We start from the raw sequence: 22,329 nt of genomic DNA, 5'->3' as shown, positions 1-22,329 counted from the left end.
CTCTCCTTCGCACCGCCGACTGCTGCGAATCAGAAACGCCCACTTCTAACGGTACCTGGCGCTGTTGCCGGCAGTGCCAGCTAAACATGTAAATGCGAGAGAATGGCTCCCACACCGGAGAAAGTAAAACACGCGACGAGAAACCGTGCGCACGGCCTGCCAAAAACGAAACAAGCGTCATTCAAGCAGCCGCACAACCTTTGGGAAACCTGTTCTTTTTGCTTTTTTTCCTTTAGATTTTCTCGATCTTCTGGGGAAGGCACAATGGCACCGGCACACTTCTTAACGCGATCAAGCGAACCGACATGTAAATCAGAAACAAGTAAAGCACGCGAAAACACAACGAAAATGCGCGGGGAGACCACGAGGGGGAGCTGGCGGCGACGTTGGGGGTTCGCGTCGAACAAAGAAGCGCGGGGTAGAGACGATGGCTTTAGTTGTAAGTTGCGAAGAAAGGATATAAAAAGGGAGGCGGGTTTGCGGAAGGGGGGGAGAGGTTGTGGGGATGGGGCGGGGGAGAATGAAAGGATCTCTCGAATTCATCATCGGCGCGAGACCGCGGGGAGCGCGTAACGCTCGCCGAAGAGTACACGCGCCGTGCTGTGTACTTTCCATAAAATGAAGCTGGTTTGAGCCGCCGGCCGACAGCGGATCCGCACTGGCCCGGGTACGACCTAGGCACGCGTTCGCGGCTGAAAAGGCAGCCGACTGAAACACATACGCACAAACGCAAGGGCGGCTGAAGCACCGTCCCAGCCACATCGCAAGCGCTCTGGACTCGGGAGCGCTGAAGGATGACAAATAGCCGCCGGAACGCTTTAGCATGGCGTACATGGCGCGTGCGCTGCGCTGCTAGCTTTTGAAAAGGCGCACACAGAGCGAATAACGCCTGAAATGAAAAAAGAAAGCAAGCTTGTGTGCTCAGCGCAGAGTACTGACGCGGTGGCGTGGTAGACGATAGACAGGAACAGATGACGAAACAAAGCAGGCGGGCAAAAAAACCGACGAAGGAGGTAGAAGCAGACGAAAAAGCGAGCGCTTTCGCGCTAAAGCAGACGATAGGAAAATATAGGGAGAACGACGCGAAAAGGGAAGAAAAAAAAAAGAGGACTCGACGAGGCCGATCTAGCGCTAAAACGGAAAGCAAACGAGAGAAGATACCGGAGGGAGGAAGTAGGAAAGAAGAGGGGAAAAAAAAGCAGAGTGAGGAAATGGCGAGTGGCCGGCCGGCCTTCCCGTCGTTCCTGGCGCGCCGCGAAAGCGGGAGGGCAACGAGTGCGCGCGCTTCCTCCCGCTACAGCGACGCCGTGCGGAGAAGCCATCTTGGAGCCGGCGCTCCACCGCGAGAAAAAACGTGGTCGCGGTAGCGTGTTTTCGAGGCATGCCTGCGACAACCACCGACGTTGGCAACGGGAACGGGACAGTTCGAAGCGTTCGGCTACGGTTTTGCGCACGATGCCAAGCGATAGGAAATAAAGCGGCGGCCAGCTGCTGTCGACTGCGGACCATGCGGGTGACACGCGTGGCGCCCGGGGGAAGGGAGACCTCGGGATCCTCGGGAACAAAGGAACGCGTCCCACGCTGACTCAGCATCGACGCGGTTCGACGGGGCGCGTGGCGTGGTGCGATACTGTCGCGCTATGCCGTGTATCGGTGAAGCACTGGCGAACTATTATTACACTCTCCAAAGGACGACAGTTATAGCGGCAGTCGCTGCTTATAGCTTTTCTAGGCAGCTTTGAAGCGAGGCCAGCACCGGCAATCGATAGCTATTTACGGCGGTCTCTTTTAGTAAGGCTGGCGCTGTTTAATATTGACTAGATGACGCACAACTCTTTTGGTAGCGTAGCAACTCCTCGTATCCAGTGTTTCGCGCTCACTGAATTGTTTCCTCGTAATTGTTAACGCACTGAAGTGAAGGTTGCAGCGAAACACGTGCTGACAACTGTAGATGGCGATGAACCAGTCACAAGGATGTCAACTGCTGCTACAAAGAAATAAGGCGTCGGCAACACCTCCCTGGTTGCGGCTTTTTGGCCACACAAAAGCGCATAATGGGGATAGGGCATACCGGGCACCATGGAGTTAGTTGGCGTATGCCGTTTGTCATGCTACTTCCAAAGACCTTTTCGGGAAATATTTCATGATGAAAATAGGCGCGATGGAAAATGAAAACAACTGAACACTGCATCGACGAGAAGACAGCGTGGTACGAGATCAAATGACTCGTCGCGGTGAATAATAGCGGGTCGGGAGCATGACATCAACGCAAGCGCACTTTCGGGAACGCAAGGCGATAGTTCGGCGCAGGATGGAAACGTGTCTACCTCGTTTTTATATTACGCGCATGCGAGCAGGACAAGCAATGCGGCGGGCGTTATTTAGCTGTCTTTTCAACGAGGCTTGCAAAAAGTAAAGCATGAAATGCTCGACAGAAGCCGCGGCGGAACAAGAACAGACTACTCACCTTGGTTCAAAAGACCGCTCTCCGAAGAGTTAACCCAAGCGAAACTCGTCGTGGTGATGAGGTGTTTGGAGTAGCCAATACCGAGGGGAGGACAGTTGTTGAGCGCGGATTATCTTCTGAGTCGGCGATCACCAGTTGGAGGAAAAGGAACGAAGGTTCGGCCACGTGAACACGAAGCTGGTCTCACGGAGAATCCCTGTCGAGGCCGGTGGTTCGCGAGAGTAGACCTTTGTCGTCTGCTGAGCGAGCAAACAAGGGCTTTGTTTTTTTTTTCTTTTCTGTCACCTCCGGTTGTCTGTGCGGGTGGGGCAGCGACCACGCGGCGTGGAACTTGTGCGTTCTCTTGTGCAACAAAAGCGATTTGACGGAGGCTGGACCTCTGCGCTGCGTACTTCGCTCTCTTCAAACTCTTTCGCGCTAGCGACGTACTCGTGGGGGAGGTCTTCTGCACACTCGTAACAAAGCAGACGACGCGACGACGGCCACGCGTCCAATCACCACGCAGTAGCAAACAGACGACAAACACGTCCTGCGTGGAAGACGGCGACGACGAAGCAGACGATTCTCTTTGCGCTGTATAGCAGACGACGCTGAAAAAGCACACCGTAATAGCACACAAGGAGGTGAGGACTTTGGATGGGGAACTTGTAGGTCGGGTGAAGTTTTCTCTCTCCTGCTCTCTCTTGCTGTTCTTTTTTTTTCTGTTTGTGACGAAGAAAACTAATCAGGCAAGTTGGAGGGGCGCTCTTCTTCCTTTTTTTTCAGTTGATACTTCTTCTTCTCCCGGAGCTGATGTTGGTGGAAAACTTGGCGCCGAAAAGGCAGGCAACTCAGACACGCGGGATGAACGCAAAAGCCGATATAGAAGAGAGACACAGATCGAGAGAGAGAGAGAGACAGATAGACTGAGAAAAAACGGAGCTAAAAAACAGAAGAAAAAACGAAACCGGTGTACCCCGACGTGTCTACTGCAGAACACAACACAACCGACGTTCCGTCGACCGTACCAACTAAATGACGGAACCCGGGAGCCGGGCGCCGGATAAAAGGGGAGCCGCTCCACTCACTGGCACCGAGGTAGCACTCCGCGATCGCGTCAGTAACCGCGTTCCCAGGTAGAATCAATTGTGCCGTAATATTTTGTCGGCGCTGCTGAGGATGGGGAATAGCGTAAAAGCGGCTTCATCGAGCTAAGACTGCGCTCGTTCACAGACTTTCAAAGCCGAGCATGAGAGAACTATTTTCAGCAGCGCACTCCCGCAAGCGTTGGGCGAGGGCCCGCGCGCACCGCGGCTTCCGGCGCAACCCTCCTCCTCCCAAACGCGTCCCTCTTTCATTCTCTTTCTATCCAGCCCTTCCTCTTTCACTTCTCGCATCTCTCGTGCGGCACCTCCTCCGCTTCCTCACTTTCCTTTTTTTTTCTGTGCATTCATCCAGCGCTCTGTTCTTCCTCGCTCCGCGCTCTCCGAGTTCCTTTCATCGGCTTCGTTTCATCGCCATCGCCGTCTGCTACTTCTGAAGCGGACGGCAGAAGAGTGCGCTTGCTGAGGGAGTGGTTTTCTCCGGCAGACACTGACTCGAGCGAGAACGCTTGTTCACCCGTTCCGACTGGCTATAGCTGGGCGTCGTCGTCTTCTGCTCTGTTTCGAAAGCTCTCTAGCTCCTCGAGAAACTGGCGGAGGAACAATTCGATATACTCCGGAAAGCCCCCTTTTTTCAGTAGCAGTTAGGCTACCGCTCATTGCAGCGCGTGGGAGTCTCTTATTTACGTAGCTCCCAACTTAGCGTACTTTATGTATCACGACACTGCAACCGCGCGAATATGTTTTGAAACAATATGTCCGGATTTCTAACTTTCCTTTCGGCCACAAGACTGTATTCATCAACACTAAGGGAGTTTTATTTTGTCTTATCTTCTGAATAAAATGCAGTAATGATCATGGTCTTGACATTATTTCACTATCCACTTTCATGTTATCGGCAGTTCTGAAAATAATATAGTCTGGCATACTAATACCTTTATTTGCGGCGTATGTCATCGCGACCATAGTCATAATCGAAATCACCACTTTTGTCCTCGACTTCATCGTTATACGTCTAACATACACAACACAAGGAAAATGTTCGCAGACAATTAGAATCACTCAACTGTTTCACCTTTGTAGGTATTCAAATAAATGAACACCACTGGAATTTCTAACACAAGCGCTTCAAATGTGTGTGTTAGTGTGTATTCTGGCCAGGGATACACATGTACGATATCATCCAAACGACATTCGTGAAATGTTCAGAGAAATATCCATCATACCAAAAACAAGAACAACCAGACATGAAAGGCATGCCATTGCCTCATGTTGTCATTGGCTGTCTAATTGCAGCGTGTCTTGTATTTTTGTTTCATTATTTCAATAATTGTTTTCTCTAAATCTCTCCCGGAAAATGTAGCACAACGTAAAAAAATTATGGGGTTTTAGATTACAAAATCACGGTCTGATTATGAGGCGCGCCGTGGTTGGTGACTCCGGAAACTTGGACCACCTGGGGTTCTTTAACGGTATCACAATGTTGCCTGATCAGCCAGGTTAACTGAAAAACTGTACATTCACGATATTCAGTACATGTCTAACAAACACGAACTGATCTTTTCAGTTGTTTACTTTAGGACCGTTGTTGAAATTGTGAAATGAGATCCTCGCAGTGGTGAAGTCACGTCAGCTTAGGAGGCCTCCCAGGACTGGCTCTACATTCCTAGACATCAGCCCTCAATTCGTGTTAGTGGACGGAAAGAGGTTTACGTCAAGAGTGTCCCACAAACATTCCGTTTTGTAGGTCGATCGAGGTAATATGAACTAAAACGCACACTAATTTTTCATGAAAATGTTAGTCGCAGTATGTGGAAAGCTCGGGTAGCCTAATAATTTGAGCTATGAAGATGACTTCACCACTTCTCAGCTTGAGCATGTCTAACAAAGAAAATAATATATTTATACTTACTAGCTCCACATTTCAATTTATTGTGCAGATAACTTGTCCTTCGTCAATAAATCCACAAGAAACGGGAAAACAGTTCCGAATCCATGGGCGAAAATATTAACTTGCGGGAGCGTAGCACCCAAACAATAAAGGCCGTAAGGCGCAAGAGGACAAATAAAGGAACAATGAGTCGCTGACCAGGGCTTGCTTATCGAAGTACTCGAACACCACTGCGTTTCTTGGAGAAGCGCCGCACTGAGTGCGTAGAACGTCAGCTTTAACTGCTGAATAATGTACACCCACAGGCGCACACATACACAAATGCACGCAGAAACGCACAAGCCGCCGACAAACTATAAGAACAAACACTGACGATGCAGTACGCTACTTCTACGGAATTACTGAGACAGCAAATACTTATTTGAAAGGTTAACCAGTGCTACGGACTGCTGAGAAAGCGTGTTATAATGGCTGCGTGGTTCTCGATTTCCCCCAGTGTTGTGCAAATCTCCTTTAAAGAGTTCAAATATATTGCACTTCGTTGGGGCAGTCTTGGACAGCTTCTTTAAGGTTTTGTGCATGCTGGACAATAAGCGACATCTATTCACCGCGTTTTTCAATTCATCTTGCACTACAGGCTGTATAGCGATATAAGCAACCTGCTTCGCGCCCATGCTTTCAACTAATTTGCGCATTTCAGGAAGCGTAATTAGGGGATTTGGAAAGGAGGGAGACCCGTCGCAAACGTACAGACAAGACGGTTTTAATAAAGAAAGAGAAAGAGATACGACCTGTGACCTGCGTTTGCACAACACAGGTCGCAACTTTATTATCATGCACTGTTCATGTTTACGCATGAGAACGTTCGTAAGCAAACTAGAAACGCTAATGCGAATTCACTCGCATCGTATGCGTTGGAATAAAAGGCAATTGTCATGTGTCTAAGTTGGTGTGAAACGTAGGAGTGAGTGTCTTATGACTAAGAACGTTCCTCGATGTTTGCTGTCGAATACTTTTAGAGGTACAGTTTCGTTATTTTATTTTCGCGCAAATCTAGGGTTTTCGGAGTATTCAATTCTCGATTTACACATTTGTAGTGTCACACGTATTACTTTGTTGCTATCTATGAGAACATAAATTAGTTGCCTGCATATATTGCAGTTGTTATTGCAATTTATTGCATATATCATCACTAAGTTGTATGTGTTCCACGTCAACTTTATGTGTCGCTTCGATAGCCGTGCATGGCGACATTTGATTTTTAAAACTCGTAAAACAGTGTTATAATTTTTCTTGAGCAGTACTTCTACAGAGGAGCTTGACAATATTCGAGCCTACGGTTCTCTAGCTCTGACGCAGTCATGTAGTCTTTACTTCCGTTACGTGCAAAGATCACTATCTGATTAGGGGGCACGCTGTAGCGGATGACTCCAGATTGATTGCGACCTCCTTAAGCTCTTTAATGCATCGAAATTCAAGTGTACACGAGCATTCTTGCATTTCGCGTTCATCGTGTGTGCTCGGCTGAAGTTTTGTTTACACACGTATATATATACTTGGTTGTCCCAGCTAACTTGTACGAAGATTTTAAAAATAGCCCAGAGCTCTAGAGAAATCCTACCAACTGCATAGTAGCCGTAGTCGTATGTACTTACGGCCAGTATTTCTTTCATCACGCAGTATTACTAATTACTTTTAATTAGTGAACTTCTTAATTCCTGCTTGAATCCCAAACATATCAATTACAAAGTTGTAGGGCACCTCAAATAACCTCCGAATCAAGCATTTGTTTAGTCCTCAGCTGTGGCTCGTTGGTTTTTCCGAGAAAAAACAAAAGCACGCGAAACATCGAAAATACCAAGTAGATACGTGCTCGCGCGCCCCTACTCAAGCGCTCCCAAGCGAATAGCCAAGGATACACGGCTTTACCAGCGCCGGCAGCTCGATACAGGGCTTCACGCTATGTGATGGTCGCGGCATCAAGAGAACACGCCGCTGACGCATAGATAAGCGTAACGGACCCTTGCACGATGTGGCGATAAGAAAATGCAGCCGTATATCTTTCAATGGTTGCTTGCAGGCGCTTCAGTAGCGGCATGTCAGTGCGCATCTATTTGATATTTCGCGGGCTTTTGTGTTTTCTTAGAAAAAACTGCCAAGACCACTTCAGCACGAAATAAATGCTTGATTCGGAGGTTATTTAAGGTGCCCTACAACTTTGTCATTGATTATGTTTGCGATTCAAGCAAAAATGAAAAAAATCACTAATACAAGTAAATAATTATGTAATACTTCTTGACGAAACAATACTGGCTGTAAGTACATATGCAGTAGGTACAATTGCTCTAGAGCTCTTGGGTATATTTAAAATGTTGGTCCAAGTTAGCCGGGACGCCATATTAAATATATATATATATTGAAGTGGGGTTTATGTAGCTCGTTCGAGGGATCGCAGGTGGCTCTAGATACGAGTCCCAGCGCTTCGCACCAACAACCCGCGCTCCTGTCTCGCGCCGCAGCGGTGGCAGTCCGCACAGTGCCACATGCATATTACCCACTACAACTACAGTACCACATGCATATTACCCGCTACAACTTCCCCCGGGGCGAAGAGGAGCCATCCTGGCGACCTAAGGCGATGATACGATAAGGGGGTCGTGGTACGGCTTCAGGCGGCTGACGTGAACAGTCTCGCGGCCACGGCGGCGTTTGTCCGAAGATGGCGTCACCGGTTCGACCACATAATTCACAGGCGAAGTACACGCGACGATCCGGTACGGACCTTGATATTTCGGGGCAAGCTTTGGGCTAAGGCCTGGAGCTTGGAAGGGCAGCCGAAGCCAGACGTGAGAGTCCACGGCGAAGGACTGTGTGGGCTGATCGTTGTCGTGGCGATCTTTGCGGATTCCTTGGGTATCCGACGTGAACGAGCGAGCCAGTTGGCGGCACTCTTCAGCATGGCGAGCAACTTCGGAAAGAGGGGTGAATTCAGAGGCATCCGGGTGATATGGTAGTACGGTGTCGAGGGTAGTGGATGGTTCACGCCCATAAAGAAGGAAAAATGGTGAAAAGCCTGTGGTAGCCTGAACGGCGGTATTGTATGCGTACGTCACAAAAGGGAGGACATCGTCCCAATTGGAATGATCCGACGCAACATACATGGTGAGCATGTCCCCAAGGGTGCGGTTGAATCGTTCCGTTAGACCGTTAGTTTGTGGGTGATACGCCGTAGTGGTGCGGTGAATAGTGCGGCACGCGGCGAGTAGCTCATTAATAACTTCGGACAAGAAGACACGGCCTCGGTCACTGAGCAGTTCTCGCGGTGCGCCGTGCCGTAAGACGAAATGCCGTAAGATGAATGCGGCGACGTCGCGAGCAGCAGCCGAAGCAAGTGCAGCAGTCTCAGCATATCTTGTCAGGTGGTCTACTGCGACAATTATCCAACGATTTCCGGTAGCGCTGCATGGAAGAGGCCCATAAAGGTCGATGCCAACCCGATCAAAAGGACGTGCAGGACACGGTAAAGGTTGCAGAGGGCCTGTCGTATGAGAAGATGTCTTGCGTCGCTGACAGGCTGCACATGACCGAATGTATTTGCGGACATAAGAATACATGCCGCGCCAGTAGTACCGCTGGCGGAGCCGCTCGTAGGTTTTCAGGACGCCAGCATGAGCTTGTTGTGAATCGAATCGAATCAGAAACGAATCGAGCCATCTTTTTTCTTAATGAGTACTACCGGAGATGACCAAGGGCTGCAGGATGGCTTGATAACACCACGTTCAAGCATGTCTTCAACTTGCTCGGCGATGACACGACGCTCGGTGGATGACACGCGGTACGGACGCTGGCGTAATGGTGCGTGATGTCCCGTATCAATGTGGTGAGAGACGGTACTTGTGCGGCCTAATGATGCTTGGTTGCAGTCAAAAGAGGCGTGAAAATCATTTAAAAGAGTAATAAGCCGCTCACGTTGTGTCGGCTCGAGGTCAGCGGCAATAGAGCGACAAAAAACATCCGGTGGTACTCGGTTAGATGGCACATGAGGTGCTAGTGCTGTTACGTTGGCAGTATCCACGTCGTCGGGAACAGGGAAATGCACAATAACGTCAGCGTCCACAGTCTGGATGGTACCAATAGTCTCGCCACAGTGCAAAGCCAAAGTGTACGAATTTGGGTTAGAAATCAGTATTTCTGCAGCCCCATGGTGCACCGTGAGGAGAGCGAAAGGCAACAATATAGGCTGGCGGCGAATGAAGACGGCAGCGGGTGAAAACATGACCGTCGCTTCGGCAAGCGATGCGCATGAAAGAGGGACAAATACCGCGCTGTGAGGGGGAAGGTCAGTATCGGAAGCTACACAGATCCTGGTAACATCATGAACTTTAACGTCGTGAGATGGCATATCGCACAGAACGGAGAACTGAACCTCAGCACGTGCACAGTCAATGACGGCGTGATGGCGCGACAGAAAATCCCAACCGAGAATCACATCGTGGGAGCAACAAGTTAGCACAAAGAAATCAATCGGATACAAAATGTCTCGAATCAACACCCTGGCAGTGCACATAGCGACTGGCTGAACTTGCTGTGCACTGGCTGTTCTAAGCAATAATACCGAAGGCATCATGGTCACTTTCCGTAAGTCACGGCAGAGTTTCTCACTAATCACAGATACAGCAGCACCTGTATCGACGAGGGCAAGACATTTGATGCCATCAACAGACACTTCAATAACGTTGGCGGGGGAAAAACGAGGACTTTGATGTTCCGACGATGACGCAGTTCGTGCCTCAGGAACTGCGGAAATCAGTTTTCCGCCTCAGTAGTACTGGCACTGGGCCTACGACGCATGGGTGAGAGTGAGCGCCGACGAGGGGAAGGCGAGCGACGAGTATTGTAGAGATGTGACTGCGGTGCTGGTATGTCATCAGTAGCGTAGACTTCCGATGGTGGTTGCTGAGGCATACGGTATGGTCGGAATCCGGAGCTGGGTGGTCGCGCGGTGCCCACGAAGGCCGGCAAGCGCCGGCGGCAGAAGCGCGCTACATGCCCCGGTGTACCGCAGGCATAGCATATTGGGCGGTTGTCAGGAGTACGCCAAGGATTTGTGCCTTGCTGCTGTGCGCTGAAAAAGGGAGCGACATGCTGGCGAGGCGAGGGCGGATGAGAGAACACCGGCTGGAGAGGCGCTGAAGGCGGAGGAGAGAATCCCGGCAGACGAGGCGCCCGTGCAGCGGCTTCAGCATACGTCAGAGGCGCGGCCACGGGAGCCGGCTGACACGGAGGTGGAAGAGCTTCGGTCACTTGCTCTTGAATTACCTGTCGGATCGCTGGAGCCAAATATTGAGAAGGCTTCTCCGTGGTCGGCAAAATCGAGAGCTGTCGCGCGACCTCCTCGCGCACAAATTCTTTTATTTGCGTCAGCAAAGTTGCGTGGTTGTCGCCAATAACCAATGCTGCTAACGAATCTTCCGTAGGCGGTGGGCGCCGAGCTAAGATGCGTTGTTTCCGTAGCTCGTCAAAACTTTGGCACAAGTTGATAACTTCGGCCACCGTACGCGGATCCTTCGCTAGCAACATTTGAAATGCGTCCTCATCAATGCCTTTCATAATGTGTTTTATCTTGTCCTGTTCCGCCATTGACGGATTCAGGCGCTTACACAGGTCAATGACATCTTCGATGTAACTTGTGAACGTTTCACCGTGATGTTGCGCGCGCCCCCGTAAGCGTTGTTCTGCGCGAAGCTTGCGCACAGCGGGGCGCCCGAACACTTCTGTGAAACTTGTCTTGAATCTGCTCCACGTTGTGAAATCGTGTTCGTGGTTTCGGAACCAGAGGTTCGCGACGCCGGTTAAGTAAAACAGCACATTGTGCAACTTTGTGACGTCGTCCCACTTGTTATGCTGGCTCACCCTTTCGTAAGATGACAACCAATCCTCCACGTCATGATCATCGGTGCCGCTAAAGATGGCAGGATCACGCTGGCGCAATGCACCGGAAACGATGACCGTCGGAGGCTGGGGTGCATCTTCCTGGGTGGTTTCGTCAGGCATGGTCGCAGCAGTCGGTAGCGTCCGGCTTCGGAGTTCCAGTTTTTGAGGTTACCCCGCACCTCCACCAAATGAAGTGGGGTTTATGTAGCTCGTTCGAGGGATCGCAGGTGGCTCTAGATACGAGTCCCAGCGCTTCGCACCAACAACCCGCGCTCCTGTCTCGCGCCGCAGCGGTGGCAGTCCGCACAGTGCCACATGCATATTACCCACTACAACTACAGTACCACATGCATATTACCCGCTACAATATATATATATCATCATCATCAGCAGCAGCAGCCTGGTTACGCCCACTGCAGGGCAAAGGCCTCTCCCATACTTCTCCAACAACCCCGGTCATGTACTAACTGTGGCCATGCCATCCCTGCAAACTTCTTAATCTCATCCGGCCACCTAACTTTCTGGCGCCCCCCTGCTATGCTTCTCTTCCCTTGGGATCCAGCCCGTAACCCTTAATGACCATCGGTTATCTTCCCTCCTCATTACATGTCCTGCCCATGCCCATTTCTTTACCTTCATTTCAACTAAGATGTCATTAACTCACGTTTGTTCCCTCACCCAGTCTGCTCTTTTCTTATCCCTTAACGTTACACCTATCATTCTTCTTTCCATAGCTCGTTGCGTCGTCCTCAATTTGAGCATAACTCTTTTCGTAAACCTCCAGGTTTCTACCCCGTAGGTGAGTACTGGTAAGACACAGCTATTATATACTTTTCTCTTGAGGAATAAAATGGCAACCTGCTGTTCATGATCTGAGAATGCCTGCCAAATGCACCCCAGCCCATTCTTATTCTTCTGATTATTTCCGTCTCATGATCCGGATCCGCCGTCACTACCTGCCCTAAGTAGATGTATTCCCTTACGCCTTCCAGTGCCTCACTGCCTATTGTAAATTGCTGTTCTCTTCTGAGACTGTTAAACATTACTTTAGTTTTCTGCAGATTAATTTTAAGACCCACTCTTCTGCTTTGCCTCTCCAGGTCAGTGAGCACGCATTGCAATTGGTCCCCTGAGTTACCAAGCAAGGCAATATCATCAGCGAATCGCAAGTTACTAAGGTATTCTCCATTAACTTTTATCCCCAATTCTTCCCAATCCAGGTCTCTGAATACCTCCTGTAAACACGCTGTGAATAGCATTGGAGAGATTGTATCTACCTACCTGACGCCTTTCATTATTGGGATTTTGTTGCTTGCTTTATGGAGGACTATGGTGGCTGTGGAGCCGCTATAGATATCTTTCAGTATTTTTTACATACGGCTCGTCTACACCCCGATTCCGTAATGCCTCCATGACTGCTGAGGTTTCGACAGAATCAAACGCTTTCTCGTAATCAATGAAAGCTATATATAAGGGTTGGTTATATTCCGCACATTTCTCTATCACCTGATTGATAGTGTGAATTGTTGAGTGATAGTGTCTATTGTTGAGTAGCCTTTACGGAATCCTGCCTGGTCCTTTGCTTGACAGAACTCTAGGGTGTTCCGGATTCTATTTCCGATTACCTTAGTAAATAGTTTGTAGGCAACGGACAGTAAGCTGATCGGTCTATAATTTTTCAAGTCTTTGGCGTCCCCTTTCTTATGGATTAGGATTATGTTAGCGTTCTTCCAAGATTCCGGTACGCTCGAGGTCATGAGGCATTGCGTATACAGTGTGGCCAGTTTCTCTAGAACAATCTGTCCACCATCCTTCAACAAATCTACTGTTGCCTCATCCTCCCCAGCTGCCTTTCCCCTTTGCATATGTCCCAAGGCTTTCTTTACTTCTTCCGGCGTTACCTTTGGGATTTTGAATTCCTCTAAAATATTTTCTCTTCTAATATCGTCATGGGTGCCACTGGTACTGTATAAATCTCTATAGAACTCCTCAGCCACTTGAACTATCTCCTCCATATTAGTAATGATATTGCCGGCTTTGTCCCTTAACGCATACATCTGATTCTTGCCAATTCCTAATTTCTTCTTCACTGTTTTTCGGCTTCCTCCGTTCCTGAGAGCATGTTCAATTCTATCCATATTGTACTTCCTTATGTCAGCTGTCTTACGCTTGTTGATTAACTTCGAAAGTTCTGCCAGTTCTATTCTAGCTGTACGGTTAGTAGCCTTCATACATTGACGTTTCTTAATGAGATCTTTCGTCTCCTGCGATAGTTTGCTGGTATCCTGCCTTACGGAGTTACCACCGACTTCCATTGCACACTCCCTAATGATGCCTACAAGATTGTCCTTCATTGCTTCAACACTAAGGTCCTCTTCCTGAATTAAAGCCGAATACCTGTTCTGCTGCTTGATCTGGAATTCCTCTAATTTTTTTCTTACTGCTAACTCATTAATCGGCTATCTTTTGTACGAGTTTCTTCCGTTCCCTCCTCAGGTCTAGGCTAATTCGAGTTCTTACCATCCTGTGGTCACTGCAGCGCACCTTGCCGAGCACGTCCACATCTTGTATGATGCCAGCGTTAGCGCAGAGTATGAAGTCTATTTCCTTTCTAGTCTCGCCGTTCGGGCTCCTCCACGTCCACTTTCGGCTATTCCGCTTGCGGAAGAAAGTATTCATTATCCTCATATTATTCTGTTCCGCAAACTCTACTAATAACTCTCCCCTGCTATTACTAGTGCCTATGCCATATTCCCCCACTGCCTTGTCTCCAACCTGCTTCTTGCCTACCTTGGCATTAAAGTCGCCCATTAGTATAGTGTATTTAGTTTTCACTCTACCCATCGCCGACTCCACGTCTTCATAGAAGCTTTCGACTTCCTGGTCATCATGACTGGATGTAGGGGCGTAGACCTGTACAATCTTCATTTTGTACCTCTTATTAGGTTTCACAAACCTGCTACCCTCTCGGTAATGCTATAGAGTTCCTGTATGTTACCAGCTATGTTCTTATTAATCAGGAATCCGACTCCTAGTTCTCTTTTCTCCGCTAAGCCCCGGTAGCACAGGACGTGCCCGCTTTTTAGCACTGTATATGCTTCTTTTGGCCTCCTAACTTCACTGAGCCCTATTATATCCCATTTACTGCCCTCTACTTCCTCCAATAGCACTGCTAGACTCGCCTCACTAGATAACCTTCTAGCGTTAAACGTTGCCAGGTTCATATTCCAATGGCGGCCTGTTCGGAGCCAGTGATTCTAAGCACCCTCTGCTGCGTCGCAGGTCTGACCGCAGCCGTGGTCAGTTGCTTCGCAGCTGCTGGGGACTGAGGGCCGGGGTTTGATTGATGTGTTCATATAGGAGGTTGTGGCCAAGTACTGCACCAGGGTGGCCAATCCTGCTCTGGTGAGGGAGTGCGTTACCGGTTCTGGTCACCGGGATCAGGCCACACTCCAGGCCTGTTTGTGCAATTTTATGAACACGCGGATTTTTTTGTCTTAATCCGGTGGAAAAGTGCCGGCACCGGGATTCGAACCACGTACCTCTTGCTCGCGAGGCGGGTGTGCTACCTCTGCGCCACCGCTGCATCTATATATATATATATATATATATAAGTCGACGGCACTTATGTACCCCTATGTGGACGATTGCGAACACATTGGGACGTGTCCCCGCTGACGACTCGTTTTACGAATGTTATGGTCTCGTGTTCACGTTGCCGCGTATCATTTCTCTCCATCACGTGCTCCGGCCTCGTTTGCGTACTTGCGTGGACGTCCAAAGGAGCCGGGCGCAGCTACTTACTCAGAAGTCGAAATCGAAAGTTCGACCACCGGAGCGCACGAGAGAACTCGCCCAAATCACTACGCCGACCGGCAGCCCCGCGAAACGCGGTCCTATAGACCCACGTAATTTGGATCAAGCATCAAAAGTAGGCAAATGCCACGTAGCTGGACAGAAACAAGGTACTGTTTGCCATCGCTTGGAGATACTCGGATCATTTTTTTTTTCATTATACATAATTAGGAACTTACTCTTAGTTAATAAAAGGCACTTCTAAAATATAATTACATCGAGAGTGTCATTGAGAAAATTGTAGAGCAACATGATCAACTCCTGGTACAACTCCCGAGACAACGCCGCTAACTGACTACCAGTCCCCGGTAACTCTGTTCCACATTTGCCTTCTCGCACGTTCTTAAACGTTAGAAAGATCGCTGAGAAAGGCATCCATTCGGAGTTGCATGTCACCACGTTGTCGCCCTTCTTTAGCGCTTCTGCAGTTCCAAAAGGCTTACAGCTAAGGCTGAAACCGGCCACCTGAAAATTTTCCGCTTTTAACAAAACAAAGTGGCAACAGATATTAAATAATGCCTCGTTGGAGTTGCTACGTGTAGTTGTTGATCACTACAAATCATGTATGTTACGCCTTCATGGCGAAGAAAAGCGCCTCGCTACACAGTTGGGGGCGCGTGACCCTGAATGCTTGGCAGCCTTTAAACATACTAAGAAGAACAACTTATCCGCGCTCAAACGCAATAAGTTTTTTGCGACGGCCTAGCCCCTTCTAAATGTATTACCAATACAAATAATGTCCTCGTTGAACCATCACATAGAAGCAAGCCCGCTGAACCGAGCAACAATACTCTTTCCGATGCTCATATGAGTAACTGCCTTATCGAAAGGTGTTACTTTTTGCCCAGCGTCGGGTGGATTTAGTGAATTTCAGCTTTTAAAAGAACTACGCAACTTTGCTCGAAACATGCGCCTTAAGGAGTAATTTCATAACCGTGAAAGTGCTTGGGAAACTAGACTACTTGTGCCCACACATAAGCACTGGACACCACCGCCGCAACGTGATAAATGTCTAGATATGTACACCAGTGCTATACAGCGTGATCAGTGGCGTAGCAAGAAATTTTGTTCGGGGGGGGGGGGGCTACGCCACTGGCCTCATGTGTGTATATATATATATATATATATATAGAGAGAGAGAGATAAATTTTGTTAATTTGAAATTTTGAAATTTTGTTGTGAATGGTAATTTTGTTTCGTTGTTTGTTGACAAATATGTTAATTAAACTGTCATTCAAGAACCGTGCTTACATGCTTGTATATATGCAATGGCCAATGAAAAATCTCAATGACGCTGTAATTTGTTTTAATGTATTATGCAGGAGCAGCTGTCACCGGTCGTGTATCGTGAGTAATTGTACCGATATTATAGTCGCAACAGAGGGCATGTATAAAAAGCAGGAATTCTGCAAGATATACAAGGGTAAGTCAAATGAATGTGAGCCAACAACGTGGTACTTTATTTAAAAGTAGTCTTCATGAGAATTTAGACATTTGTCCCATTGACTAACGAGTCGCGTGATTCCCGTCTTATAAAACTCCTTGGGTTGCTGCTTCAAAAAGTCTGTATCTGGTTCCCTCGAGCTGTTTTTTCGGTTGCCCCAATATGTAGAAGTCGCAAGGTGACAGGTCTGAGCTGTATGGCGGATGCTGCAGCGTTTCCCACTTGAACTTTGCCAGTTTTGTATTAACCACATAAGCGACTTGGGGACAGGCATTCTCGTGGAACAAGATGACCCCATTCGTCAATTTTCCACGTTGTTCGTTCTTGATTGCGACACGCTGCCGTTCTGGCGTTTCACAATATCGAAAACAATTGATAGCCTCTTAAGATTTAGCAAATTCTATCAGTAATGGACCCTGACGACCGAGAAAAAAGTCAACAACACCTTTTCAGTGGAAATGATGGCCTTTGCGTTCTTTGGGCGTGGTAAATTCAAATGTTTCCACTGTAAGCTTTGCCGTCGTGTTTCAGGCTCGTAGTAGTGGCACCAAGGTTCGTCCCCGATCACAATTGCAAACAAAAAGTCGTCATCCTCATTGTGAGACCCGATCATATGAGTAAAGGCAGCGCGAAACTTCTCCGTCTTCTCGCGATGGATCAAAATCTTGGGGATCCATTGCGCACCAAAGGGCCGATAACCGAAAAGCTCATGAATTATGCTGTGAACTGAACCGTGACTGATGTTCAGACCGTCTGCCAGTTCATCGATGCTTATCCTCCGTTCTTGTTTCATCAGCTCATGAACCTTTGAAATTGTGTGTGGGTGATTTCACGATGTTTTGGCCCGGTCTTGGAATGTCTTTACAACGTCCTTTAAACCGTTTGCTCCAACGCTTCACAGTGGCCAATGAAATGCCGTGTTCAACGTAAACGGCAGCCATACGGCGATTAATTTCTGTTTTGGAAACACCTTTGGCTGTCAAAAACTTCGCGACACCGAGCTGTTCAACTTTTGAAGGGTCCGTTATGTGACGCAACCACATTCAACCCAGTGTATGAGAGCATTAAAGAACATTTATCTTCACACCTGCGTGTCACTTTAGTAAATGAGACATGCCGTTCTCCTGCGCGCATGCCTCGCAGATAATGAACCGAACCATTGTTGCGCGGTTAGAGTAGGCTCACTTTCATTTGACTCGCCCTCGTACATTAGAAATGCAAAGATACAATGGGATATGCAAATGCGAAAATACGGCTTGATAAAGGACAAAAAAGTGTCACTGGAAACAAAGTTCACTGCATGTATACACAAAACCTCGCAACAAGATAGTTAAGTATACGTATAAGTATCCAATGAGTCTACGTATGTAAGAAGAAGTAACTGTATATAATGCGTCAAACAAGGCAAATAAACATGTTGCACAATCATAGATTCACAGAATCCTAGATTCCGCCCCCATTCCATCCACTCCCCCCGATGTATTGCGCGCGACGGAAGGCGGCGCGCTTGCTTCCCGCTTTTCTCCTTTGCGCACACAAGACTGAGCCACCATCGTCGGCTCACCCATTCCACCTCCCCTCCTACGCTTTCACTCGCACATACAGCATGCAGCGCGTGGTCACGATGTTATCACCCTTGGACTTTATACGAAACATGAGGGCGATAGCAGGAATGCGCCTGGAGTGTCCATATAATTGCTTTTGCAATAATATAATAAACGTATCCGGCAATTGAAGCGTCCCGTCGTCCATTACTTTCCGCAAAAGAAGTATCAAAATCGAACTTTCACCATGCGACGATTCGCTGCGCCGCAACAATGTATTTTTTTCTTCTGTGGGGCGGAGGCACAGAAATGAAAAAAAAACGCATAGGAAAGTATGTTGGCAAGAATCGAATGCCTACATCGGGCACCTAATGGGGCTACGGAATTAATACCGAAGAAAACGTGAGACGCTTGGCCCACTGAGAACCATACGCATACTGCTCAGTATCCTACACCGGCGAAACAAGACTTTCCGGAAAGGTTCCGCTCAAGGAACGCGGTGCAATCCTTCGAGTCCCCACAGTGATGGCGGCGAGCGACCATTCTTTTTTTTTTCTCGTCTGCTAGCCAGAAAGCTTCCAAAACTCTGTCAGGTGAAAATCCACTCGGCCAGAGCAAACCGAACGCCCACCGAAGTGCACCGCGCGGTGGTCGGGGCCATACGAGAAAAACATATGCGCTCTGGCTCGCTCTGGCAGCCCGCGGGTAGGGTAGCGAGAACAAAAAAAATTTAAGAGGCTCAATGTGTCCTCGGCGAATAAAAGTCAAAGTGGAAAAATAAATAAGAACGTAGTTACTTTGGCTGGCTTTAGTGTCTTGACATGGATGTTCTGGCGTAGGTTAAAAAAAATGTTGATATTTTTTTATGTGACATGACGGCACAAATGAACCACCCCAACGCTTCGTCTCATTGGACCTCGCTGCGTGCTTGGTCAACTCGTCTGCTAGTGTGTTGATTTGGCTTGTCTCGTTGTATGTTCCTATGTAAGACTTTAGAAAAGTCAATGGATCTTTGGCGTCAAATGTTTATAACAACATTAAACCCACAAAGTTCCGCAATAGAAAATTTAAAACACAACTTTGGAAATGTCAATGCACGTTTCACATCAAGAGCTTATGAGATTTACACCCATAAAGTTTCGCAATTGATATCCATGCGCTCCATAGATTCCGTGGCCTCAGTGAGATGCCGCGGCGAGCCCGCTCACCATTAAAGCGCCCTTGAAACTTTGTGCTCGGATGGCACTGCTTGGCGTTATGTGACTGCCGGTGTATGGGCGTTGCCACGAAATCCAGCCCGAGTTCGCAATCTTCGCGGTTAAATGTCTGTTCGAGCGTCAAAAAGACATTCTAGACAAAATCCAGAGTGATTTCCGGCGCCGGGGGTCGCTTTGGTCGGCGGTGCATGGACAGCACGAAAAAATTTCGGGGGGGGGGGGGGCTCAAGCCCCATAAGGACCCCCCCTGGCTACGCCCCTGAGCGTGATATCCTAGAGGCATAAAAGACCCGAGTTCCTCACCAACCAAATCTGACGAAGGAAGAAAAAACAGTGCAAAAAGAATTGATATTCTGTGGATATTCTGATACCATAGGGGAAATTACTTGTGATTAATAAATCAAATAGAAAACTATGAATTAATGGAAATTAGTGTGGATGAAAAAACAACTTGCCGCACGTGGAAACCGAACCCACAACCTTATATATATATATATATATATATATATAGATACATATATATATAACACGCACAGTCTTTCAGCGCAAACGGCGTTTGAAAACTCGGACAGCAAAATTCATGGTTTGTTGACGTGCTAAAATGTTTCTTGAATAAAAAGAAATAGTGTCTAAGTTTACAGTTCAATGCAAAAAAGAGGATGCAGTTATTTTCCAGAACGTTATATTTCAAGGTAAAAGCTGTGCTTTGAATTTGTAGGTGGAACGTAATTAGGCACACCTCCTGCAGCGTTGATTTCGTCTTTGCATGTACAGAGCAACACTTACTAATGGACAAGTAAGCAGCACATCGCATTCCGGGATCAATGGAAAATAAAAAAAAAGAAAGAACTAAACACGACGTACGAAGCGCACGCCTCAAGCGGAGAGAAAGACGAAAATGAGAGAGATGAAAATCATACGTTACTTATTGGGCCTTTAGAGTGTCCTGTTCGTTTTATAGCGCATACACTAATGTACCAGCCCAATTCATCAGTCTTTTGAACGCTCATTTACTTGAGGATTAAGCGATATCACAATAAGGGTAACAGATTGTAGAACAGTACCGGCGTAGAAAGTGTATTAAATAGAAAAGACAGAAAAAACAACGACCCTTAAGGTTGTTGGCAGTCGGTCTTACTTTGGGCCCATTCTCTGTATATAAACTGTCTCTAAAAAGCTGTATATCCAACGTTCGACAAGCCGAAACAAAAGACAACCATAAGATACGTGCGTGTGTTCAGCCCTCTAAACATGGTAGACAGCCGGGACAAGGTTATCCCCTGCTCAGAAAGCAACCTCGGTTTTTTTTCTTTGACCGCTGGCGAATTTGGCGTTCGACGCCAGCGGGTCGAGTCATATGTCGGGCTAACCTGGAACGACTCAACCGCGCTCCGCTGGGCCAGTCGACTGAGGCAGTCTACCCATCCTTACCGAGATCACTCGATCTGACTCGACATTCCGTAGGCTCGACCCGGCACGGCGTTTGCAGAAATGAGAACGCTTTTTCGTCTGACTGGCCGACCCACTCCGGCTTAGAGGGGTTCACGCAAAAGAACTTTCTGTAAGCTACTGACATAATGAGCTTTAGTGATGTGATACGCATGTTGAGCTGAGAGCGCAGTAAATGTTTCGACTCCCTCGCTTCTGTTACTTCTCTGGCAAGAGGGAATATTTAGGAAAATGCACGGGCCACTTCCAAGGCTATTACCTCGTGCAACTTACCCTTTCGGGAGTAGTGCGATTTGCATTTGCATGAAATTTACCCGAGCGAGCCGACTCAAAAGCGGAACTGACCCAGCCCAACCCGAGCGTGTTTACATGCATCTTGCCAAGGGGGTTGGGCGAATCAACCCACCCATTGCCGCTCACGTCGGCGCTCTGTTGGCGTGACCCATTAAGTCTCATTCACGCCGGCGACTCGCAGAGGTCGCGCAGCCAAGTTGGTCGCAAATATTCTGGGCGAACTTGAAGGCTAAAAGCGACCGCTCGCAAATAGTCCCGAATAGTCACAAATAGTCACTTTTGGTCAGAAAGACTGCAGTTTTGGGCCAGTAGTACGGTGCTCGTTTTTCTAGGCGCGCGACTGGAAAATGGGGCAGCGAGAAATTCTACCCGAATATTTGCGTCCACTTTGTTCGTCCGACCTCGGCGAATCGTTGGCGTGAATGAGTCCTCAGAGTTTACGTGAAGCCGACGACCTGATTCCCGCTCGACAAGCCGCTGGACCCGCCTGCGTTAATATTATGCAAACGATGCTACCGCTATACATACATACAATAGGTGGCGAAGGCATCGAAGCATTACCGCTCACCAGTGAGTGGCAGCGGGAAGCGTGAGTGTCTCAAAATGTTATGAATACTTGCATACTTCAGGAGAAGGGCGAAAGGCATAGTGCCTGGCAAGGCCCATCGCTCTCCAAACAGTCACTACATTTCCGGGTATTTCAACGTGGTAGCTTAGGGGCTGTGGAATGAGGTCTCGGGATCAACTCCCGGTAGCACCGGCTGAATATCGGCGGAGGCAAATTGCAGCAACGACCACAGGCCTAAACATAGGCGCACCTAAAAGGAACACCGACGGTCAAAATTAAGCGGACCCCACCACTGCTGGCTGCTTTAGAACATTAATGCCTATGAATCTATCATTTCGCAGTGAACAGCAAGGCTACTTCCCGCCAAAGCGAGCGTAGTTGGACGAGATTATTATTCTGAATATTTTTTAACAACACAGATTTAGCATCGCTATCCAGCAGCACCTACACCGCATACATTTATAATTTCTCGTTATACACCAAATAAAGTGTAACGCTATCTATGCTTTCTAAATGAAGTACAGTCATAAGACGATTTTCCTAATGTGTTCCTTAATGGTAGGAAAATTTATTACCTGAAACTG

General features: G+C 48.0%; 1 protein-coding gene across 2 annotated transcripts in view; it reads right to left on the bottom strand.

Moving 5' to 3' along the window:
- The window catches only part of fne (found in neurons), a 196,067-nt gene that overhangs the window by 127,960 nt on the left and 45,778 nt on the right, over positions 1-22,329 (bottom strand). Inside the window, exon 1 of one of the 2 annotated variants that reach the window (XM_065453272.2) lies at positions 2,468-3,450. The exons of the other annotated variant lie outside the window; for it this stretch is intronic. The gene's annotated coding sequence lies outside the window, so the exon portion shown is untranslated. Of the gene's footprint in view, positions 1-2,467; positions 3,451-22,329 lie in introns of those variants that run through there. 2 annotated transcript variants of the gene reach the window in all.

The sequence above is a fragment of the Dermacentor albipictus genome, chromosome 9 (assembly GCF_038994185.2).
Source record: "Dermacentor albipictus isolate Rhodes 1998 colony chromosome 9, USDA_Dalb.pri_finalv2, whole genome shotgun sequence".
Lineage (NCBI taxonomy): Eukaryota > Metazoa > Arthropoda > Arachnida > Ixodida > Ixodidae > Dermacentor > Dermacentor albipictus.
This window is presented reverse-complemented; position numbering and strand designations above follow the sequence as displayed.